Source organism: Leptonychotes weddellii, chromosome 11 (assembly GCF_054177405.1).
Source record: "Leptonychotes weddellii isolate Sample4059 chromosome 11, ASM5417740v2, whole genome shotgun sequence".
Classification (NCBI taxonomy): Eukaryota; Metazoa; Chordata; class Mammalia; order Carnivora; family Phocidae; genus Leptonychotes; species Leptonychotes weddellii.
Genome location: NC_138379.1, coordinates 88,803,022 through 88,811,293, shown reverse-complemented (window position 1 = coordinate 88,811,293; position 8,272 = coordinate 88,803,022).

Below are 8,272 nucleotides of genomic sequence, written 5' to 3'. Positions count from 1 at the left end.
GTCTTTTTAAACCTTAAATATGAAGCTAGTAGTCAATTACAAGGAAAAAAATAAAAACCAAACATGTCAAGGGCAAATGACAAGCTATTAAGCAAACCAATAGGACAATGACAAATTCATCAGAAATCAGAAACACATAAAAAGAAATGAAAATGAAAACACAATGGTCCAAAATATTGCAGTCACACCAAAAAGAGGTTCTAAGAGGGAAATTAAAAGCAATACAAGAACACAACAAAAATCGCTAAAAAATTAATATTACAACTAAATGAACCAGAAAAAGAATAGATCACATTAGTAGAAAAACAAAAATAATAAAGCTCAGAGTTGAAATAAATGAAAGAAGAAACTAAAGAAACAAAAGGAAAAAAAAAATCAATGAAACCAAAGCTAGATATTTGAAAAGGTAAATAAACTGATAAACTTTAAGCCAGATTCATGAAGAAAAAAAAAAAAGGAACAAAATCAGAAACAAAAGAGCAAAAGTAATACTTGACACCACAGAAATAGAAACCATTAGAAGAGACTATTAATATGTATATATGCCAAAATATCCAATAACAAAAGGAAACAAATGATTATAAAAACAGATTATAGGATTATAAAAATACCTTCCAAAAATAAATGGAAAATCTGAACAGAAATGTTAATAATGAAATTGAATAGGTAATCAAAAAAGCTCAACAAATAAAAGTCCAGGGACACAAGGGTTAAAAAGCAAATGCAATGAGAAATTCAAGAAGCATTATTTTCTATTCTCAAGCTTCCAAAAAATAAATATTCCGTACACATCCTTAAAAAGAGAAATTACCCAAGACCAAAACCACAGTCATTACAATAAAAGAAACTACAGGCAAATAAGCCAGATAAACATACATAAAGTACCTCCATAAAATAGTAGCCAACTACATTCAGAAATATACTTAAATAATCATTCAACACCAACAATTCATGTTTATTCCAAGAAATACAAGGATATTAGAAAATTAATAAATATACCACTTTAACAAAATGAAGGATAACAATAAGGTGAATATCTCAATAGATGCAAAACAGCAATGCCGACACTCCAAGTGAGTTGATCAGGAAGACTCAAAAAAACTCAAAAAAAAAAAAACAAAAAACATACCCCAGCATAATAAAAGCATGTGTGACAAACACAGAGGGACATCATACCCAGTGGTGAAAAACTGAGAACAAGAGGACAATGTTCACTTTCACCACTTTGATCCAAGGTAGTATCACAAGTCCTAGCTGCAGCGATCCTGCAAGGAGAAGAACTAAAAGGATTCCAGATTGCTGAGGAAGAAAACGGTCACTTTTTGCAGGTGACATGATACTATACCTTGAAAACCCTAAGGACACCTCCAAAGAACCATTAGAAGATGTGAATTCAAGAAAGTGGCAAGATGCAAGATTCATACACAGAAATCTCCTGCGTTTCTATATACTAATCACCAAGTAGCAGAAAGACAAATAAAGGAAACGATTCCAGGTCCATCACATCAAAGAGAATAAAATACCTAGGCATCAACTCAACCAGGAAGGTGAAAGACATGTACTCTGAAGCCTATGAAACAAACACAAAGGAAACTGAAGAGGACACAAACAAATGGAAAGATATTCCATGCTCACAGAATGGAAGAATACTGTTCCAAGGTCCATCCTACCAAAAGTGACCTACAGATTCTGAGTCATCTGTATCACAACAGCAAGAGCATTCCTTACAGAATAAGTAATCCTAAAATGTCTATGGAAACACAAGAGACCCCGAAGAGCCAGAGTAACTTGGAGGAAGAAGAAGAAAGCTGGACATGTCACAGTCCCAGATTTCAAGGTTTACTGCAAAACTAACATAGTCAAAACAGTATGCCACTGGCACAAAAGGAGAGGCATACGTCAGTGGAACAGAACAGAGCCCAGAATTAGACCCACACTCATGGTCAGTGAACCTATGACAAAGGGGGCGAGAACATACACCAGGGAAAAGACAGGCTCTTCAATAAATGGTGTTGGAAACTGGACAGCCACCCGCAAAAGAAGGAAACACTCTCACACCATACACAACAATAAACTCGCCATGGGCTAAAGACCTGAATGTCAGACCTGAGACAATAAAACTCCTACAAGACATACTCAGTGATCTCTTAGACTTCGGCCCCGCAACATTTTCCTAGACAAGCCTCCTCAGGCAAAATAAAAATTAAAAAACCCTCAAGCAAAAATAAATGCTAGGGACTACACCAAAATAAAAAGCTTTTGCACAGTGAAGGAAACCATCAACTCAATGAATGAGAGATGTTTGCCAGTGATATATCCCATGAGGGCCTAATATCTAAAACATCTATCAAGAACTGATACAGTTCAATACCAACCAACCAACCAATAAATGATCTGATGGAAAATCAAGCAGAGGACCCAAATAGACATTTTCTAAAGAAGACATGCCAATGGCCAACAGGTACATGAAAAGATACTCAACATCACTCATCATCAGGGAAATGCAATTGAAAAGTACAACGAGATACCACCTTCCCCCTGTCAGAGTGGCTGGTATCAAAAGTGTGAAATTAACACGAGTTGGCCAGAAGGTGGAGAAAAGGGAATCCTCGTGCACGGTGGGTGGGAACATCAAGTGGTGCAGACACCATGGAAAACAGTATGGAGGTCCCTCCAAAAATTAAAAACAGAAATCCCATACCATCCAGTAATTTTACTACTGTGTATTTACCAAACACAACAAAAATATTAATTCAAAATCATGTACATCCCTATATGTTTATTGCATCATTATTTACATTAGCCAATTAGGGAAGCAACCTGTGACCATTGATAAATGATTAAAAAGCATTAGTATATGTATCATGGAACATTACTCAGCGGTAAAGAAGGTTAAGTTCTTGCCTTTGTTGACAACAGGCATGCACCTCCAGGGTACTAGGCTAAGTGAAATTTGTCATCCAGAAACAGATAAATGCCAGAGGATATCACTTATATGTGGGATCTGAATAACAAACCAACACAAATAGACTTACAAACACCGAGACCAAACCAGGATTGCCAGGCTGGGGGGGTTATGGTGGGATTAGCAAAATAGGGGAAGGGGATTAAGAGGTACATACTTCCAGTTCTAAAATAAGTCCGTCACAGTGATATAAAGTACTGCCTAGGAATACAGTCAACAATATCGCAACCATGTTTTATAGGGACAGATGGCACCTTACGCTGTTGAACACTGCATAATGTCTAGAATTGTGGAGTCGACTGTACACCAGAAATGATTAGAACATTGCATGTCAACTCTACTTCAATAACAAATGTTCTAAAAATGGCATTGCCGCTATTCGCTGTGACATGCGCCATTCTCCGGAGCAATTACCACGCTCGGACTTCACGAGTCATTGGTTTACTGCTCACCTCCCTACGCTGGAATAGAGACTCCATTACGGCAGGGACTGGATTTACTTGAAGCTCAGTACATAGAGGGTGAGCGAATGGACAAAGTTCTTCTGGGGCCATATTCCAGGCATCACCTTAAAAGGTGTCTAGATCTGGCTGAGGGAGCACAGCTTAGGCGGGGGCTGGGGTCCAGTCTCCGCACACCTGCACACACTCTATGTCTCAGGGCGGTGGGTCCTAACTCTGCTCTAAGGCCATGAGCTACTTGGTACCCAGTTCTTCCCCGGGAACCCCCGCTACCTCCTCCTTGGTGGGCAAGAAGCGGAAGGCACAGAGAAGATTAGGTGGGAGAGCCTCGGGGCCTGGTTAGGAATGGGGCCCTGGCCCCGTACCCTAGTGTCTGATGTAGGAATTAGAAGGGTAGCCCCAGAGAGCACAAGGACCTGGAATGTGCTGTCCAGAGCTGAGCAACACCTCCCAACAGAGCAAGGGGGCAGGTATCCAGGCCTCATGACCACACGTAGCAGGTGGTACAGAGTAGGGCGCAGTGACTTTCTCCAGCTAGACCTTCCACGGGAGTCACCGGGAGAAAGAGGCAGCTTTTACCCCCAGACATTGTTAGTCACCGCAGGCTCAGACTCAGGACACACCCCAGAGTCCACTCGTGAGGACTGAGTATGAGCCACCTGTCTCATGACCATCCACACACTTGGGGTCCCTCCTTGTCCCTCTCAAAGCTCCCCCTCTCCCTCCTGGCTGGCTTCAGAACCAGGCCAGAGCAGGAGGGAAGGCAGACAGGGGTGGGGAAGAGACACAGCAGCGAGGCTCGCCGTGGGAGCAGCTTTCTGGAGGACAGCTTGCAATTTCCAAGTCTTCCATGACTTACCACCTGCGTCCTCCCCGGCCCCGGACACAGCGATGGCCCTACACAGCTGGGGAATGACTAAGCCAGAGAACGGTATTCTCTCAGGTAAAGGTCATCCTCATTGCCAGGGGCAGTCATTTGTCAGCGGATACCAGCTCTCCTGGGCTCTACCTGTAGGGCATCTCCTGGAACAAGCGCTCAGGGCTAGGAGAGCAGGCTGCCCCAGAACAGGGCACAGCGAACATCACGGAGTTCATTTCAGCCAAACGGAACCAAAAGCAGGTTCGGAGCCGCTACGGCCTTTATTTGGGGGAGAACAATATAGGTCATAAAAATCAATTCATTCCTTTATAGTGGTAGAAATTTAAGTCCAGAGAGGTTAAACGAGTTGCCCCAAGTCACACAGGAGAAAATGGTGGAGTAGGACTTCAGGGAAGGCTCCTTTCAGACCACAGGGGCCACCCGCTGTGCGGACAGAGAGGAGAAGGGACTCACACTTACTAAGGTTGGTTGCCTTCCCCTTGGTCTAAGCACCACCCCAGGAATGTGTCAGTAGGTGTGGGGGTCCAGAGGTCTGCGTGCACACGCCTCCCCCCAGCGGCACCGTGAGGCCTGCCCGGGTGCAGGGAGGAACGTTCCCGGTGAGCGGCTCGTCCCGCAGGCTGGGGAGGGGGCTCCATACCCGGCTCCGCCCCCTTCTTCCTCTGCCACCATGCCATAACCCGCTCATGTCTGCATGTCATTGCTTTCCTGTCACTGGGCCCCCTCGAGGGCACAGGCCGGCCTGCCTTCAGTCCTCTGTGGCCGTTTCCCCGTGAGGGGGCCGCCGGGGGGAGTGGCTCGGCCCCCCTTGCACCGGGGACACAACACGGCGGGCAGGGGGTTCCCACTCACGCCACTGTGGACACTGGGCCTGGGATGCTTGCTGGCATCTGGCTCCTGCCCACTAGATCCCTGCAGCTCCCACAGCCCAGCGCCTGACAATGGAAAATGCGTCCAGACGCGGTCAGCGGCCCTATCCCCGTTAGAATTCGAGACAGCACTTATCTATCCGAAGCGGGGGGTCTAGTGACTGGGAAAAGCCAGCGAGACTTTGGGGGATACATGTTTTCTTTCTGGTCTTGCTTTCATTGTGCTGGTGCTTTCAGTTTTTTCGAAGATTCTCCAGACTGTGCCCTAATACGCAAATGTTGGTATCTCAGATTTCAAGGAAAAGTGTTCAAAATGCACCAGCTTCCTCGTTACCGAGAAGCCCCAGTTCAAGGTCTATCCGCGCGCAGTGCCTACGGGGTGTTACCAGAGGACAACTGCAAAGGCCGCTCAGATCTGTTTTGAAGCAGGCATTTTGGGGCTGATTTACGGCTGGCACGGTTCATGTCATGTTCTACTTAGAACAGAAATGAGTATAATTTATAACCACTTGTTCGTCCCCAAGGCTATGGGTGAAGGAGGATGTTGATTTTTGGAGCTACTCAAACTGACCAGAGGTTTGCTTGCTCCAGCCTCGCCAAGGACGCCCCGCTGACTCAGACAACCATGAGAACATTCGGTTCTGGAGACTGGGGGGCCAGGAAATAGAGCTCCCTCTCCAAGCCGAGCGCTCCCCCGCCCCGCGGCGGCAAGCGTGGCCCCAGCCCAGCAGCCGGGCAGCCGGGCAGCGCAGCCTCGCCTGGGAATTCATTAGAGACACAAACCCTTGAGCCCCGCGCCTGCGCGGGCATCGGAAACTCTGGGAGTGGGGCCCAGCGCCCGTGTTTTAACAAATCGCCCAGGTGATTGGGATGCACGAAAAAGTGAGAACCGCTGTAATTCATTGAGCCGTAAAGTAAGAGAATCAGCAGCTGAAGGCCATAAGGTCCCCTTCCTCACAGATGAAGCCCATGCTGCAGAGTGTGGGCTTGTAGCGGGGGCGACTGGGCCTCCCGGGACCGAGCCACACACGGACAGACTTAGCCCTCGCGTGGGGAGCCCGGCCTGCCTCTGAAACCAGGGCACGGGGCGGCGGGGGGCCACAGGTGGTGCGGGCTTCCTGCAGAGAGCCAGCTCCCTGGGGGGGAGGGGAGAGAAGCACGGGGTACCCCCCTCCTCTCCAAACTCACCGGTCAAGCAACTCAGCCCACCTGCCTGGTGAGGGATCAGGTGGGCCGAGGCGCAGGAGTGTCGTGTTGAGTGCTGCACGATGCCCAAGGAGGGAGACGCCCCCCACCAACGCGTTCCTTAACACACTGTGTTGTGGACGATCAGTGACTGGAAGGGACCAGCTTTTCTCCCTTTTGGTTGCTACGCCCCCGTCAGCTTTGCCTGAGCAGGACCGGAGCCCAACACTTCCCAAGGGCCAAGGGGAGCCCTTCACAGTGGGTGTGGGCTGTTGGAGAAGAAGGCGGCTTCTCCTTCCCACCTGTCTGTCTCAAGGACAGGTGTCAACTGCTGCTCTCTGCTAAACAGAGCCCGGGAGGAAAGCCAGCCAATGGGACGGACAAAGTGGGAGCTGGGTCCCTTGTCTCCTCACAAGTGGCTTGAGGAGGGTGCTTGGACTTGCGGTTCCCTGAATGCGGTTGTTAGCATCTGAAAGTAAGTCAGCTTCCTAACTCTCTCCTGCCTCTCCACGGCCCATTTTTACCGTCCCCATGACCTTCCCCCGTAGCATGGAAGGTATGCTGCTCCCTTCCCTTGGCCGAAGGAGGAGAGACTCAGAGAACAGAAGGGATCTCAGAAATTATTCAGGGCAAACACGGCACTTGCCAGCAGAATCAGGCGCCGAAGGATGGAGAGACACAGTCCGGCCCTGAGCCCCCATCAGAGGCCGAGCCGGCCGTGCCCAGGTGTGAGACCACAGGCGAGAACTCCCCCACCCCCCACAGCCCCGTCAACAAGCTTGTGAAGCTTGGCCACACCGCATGCTCCGTAACGGGGCTTACTGTTACCACGCTCTCACCGGGGCAACTGATAATTTGTCACGTATCTTTTTAAATAATCTGTCCCTCCCCCTGCCCCGTATCAGGGATCCTGGTTAGACTGTGTGTAGAAAGGTCTGGGCAGTGTTACCCGGGGGGAATTCACGGTGGACACCGAGCCTTCTCGATCCGTGGCCCCCAAGCTGCAGGTTCTGAGGGATCTGTTAAAAGGTGAAGAACAGCTTGGGCACCCCCGTTCCGACGGTTATCTGACCAGCGGTTCGAGGGGCTCGACCACGTGATTTCCTCAAGCACTCAGTCCACTTGTTTCAATACAGAAAAAGTAGTTTTTCAAATGCTGGCGTAGGACCGGCCACTTCCAGCCCCCACCTGCATCCCAGGTGCTGACAGGTTTTACGTTTCACTTGGACTTCGTTTATCATCGAGGAGGAGCCTGAGAAACAGCAATCTGATGAGAAACCACAATGTATGTGATTCTCTCTTAAGTTCTAAAAATGCCTGATAACCAAAGATTTCAAATAAATTATGAGACCAGTTTGGGGAAAAATTCTCCATGATAGGACAAACAGCATTTTACCTGCCAAATGAAGAGGTTATTTGCTTATGTGTCCCCTTTAGGAGGACACTGTTTCTTTTTTTAAAAAGATTTTATTTATTTGAGAGAGACACAGCGAGAGAGTGAACACAAGCAAGGGGAGTGGGAGAGGGAGAAGCAGGCTTCCCGAAGAGCAGGGAGCCCGATGCGGGGCTCGATCCCAGGACCCCGGGATCATGACCTGAGCCGAAGACAGACGCTTAATGACTGAGCCACCCAGGCACCCCAGGAGGACACTGTTTCTAAAACAACTTGACTCAGTACCCTTGAAAAACATGGGGGACAGATGCAAAATTCAGTATCATGGGGTGTATTTTGTGTGTTTTTTTCTGAAAATGTTTAAGAGGTAACTTTGCACCTGCAGGTGTCTGCCATATAATTGTAGCCCAAGACATTCTTGGAGGGACTGTTAACATAGCTCAGAAGGCAAACTGTCACCCGATCCCCTGAGCTTCAGTCCTTGGACATTCGAGCCACCCCAGAGCACCAGGAATGGTG